Source organism: Perkinsus marinus, assembly GCF_000006405.1.
Source record: "Perkinsus marinus ATCC 50983 genomic scaffold scf_1104296939894, whole genome shotgun sequence".
In the NCBI taxonomy this organism is placed as follows: Eukaryota; Perkinsozoa; order Perkinsida; family Perkinsidae; genus Perkinsus; species Perkinsus marinus.
In genome coordinates this window covers 140,568-141,795 of record NW_003213014.1, presented here as the reverse complement: position 1 = coordinate 141,795, position 1,228 = coordinate 140,568, and positions in this window count along the sequence as shown.

Sequence of the window (1,228 nt, the reverse complement as noted above, 5' to 3'; positions counted from 1 at the left end):
CATTATGCCTGGCGTAGCTCCACAGTCATCAAGTCGTAAGCTCGACCCACCGAGCAGGAGAGGGTCGATCCACTCGTCACTATCGTCCCTAGGGGTACCAAAGCGGAACTTGACTAAAGTGGCAACTCCATATTTCTCACAGGCGGAGGACTCGTTCGTCCTGGCTAAGTCCCCTCGTGAAGGTCTAACGTCTTTGACCAGTCAATCGTTCTCGACAGTGAGAGCGGCCGCTGCTGTAGACCAGGCTGGAATTGGCGGAGGCTTCATTGACTTGTTAGAGGAACTTATAGAATTCACGGAAATAAAACAGCCACAGCGGAATCCTAATACACTTCTACAGGGAAAGTAGTATACCGGTAATATCTATACGTATTTTTCTGGTTCTTCGTAACACACGGCGAAATGGTGAGCGTAGTGAATGTGGTGATGGCCTTGGGACGGGTGAACGTGATTATCGAATGTCTCCTTGACTGATAGTCACCTCAAGTAGTACGGTCCTTTCTCAGGCTACCCTCTGCCAGGAGTACTCCAATCAAACCCTCGTCGGCCTTCTCTGGGTGTTCCTTCCCACCTCCCTCTGCGCGCTCCACAGTTGCCTCTGCTCGGACGGTGAGGATCTTCGTCCCGCTTCACTTGACCACTGCTCTCAGACAGCAGCCCAGTCCAATCGTGAATGTCCTCGACCAACTTCCTCGGATAGATCGGTCCCGTTGACAGCACGAAGTTCCCGTCGTGCGACTCTCTATAGCAGACCATTAGGGCTCAGAGCCTCAAGCCTCGGCCCGCTGACCAGAGGTTGTCCCAAAGGAAGATAGCGTTACATTGCGTGTAGTATGTCATCGTGAAGTGTATGCCTTCTAGCTGGAATTTGTTTGTTTCGTGGTAGTGGTAGATTGGCACACGATTAACCGAGTTACTGTTTCTCAATGTCGTGATGCGAGGAGAGCGCAGCGCTCGTCGACTGGGCCCGGGATACATTGCAGTTTGGCCGAAGTCATTTCCTTCTGACTTGGGTGAAGTCTTGGTGGGATGTGGTCCCATGTGGTGATGAGCATATTGATAAGCTCAGTCCCGATCAGGGGAGGTGAAGGTTACCATGACTGCCAATGCGGGCTCTCTGTCGCAGCACTTTGTCTCTTCCTTGCAGGGGGAGTAGGAAAAAAGGCTTTGTAGGAAGCTCTCAATGGGTCTTCAAAAACTGTACCAGGGGCTCTTGGGCAATATTCAG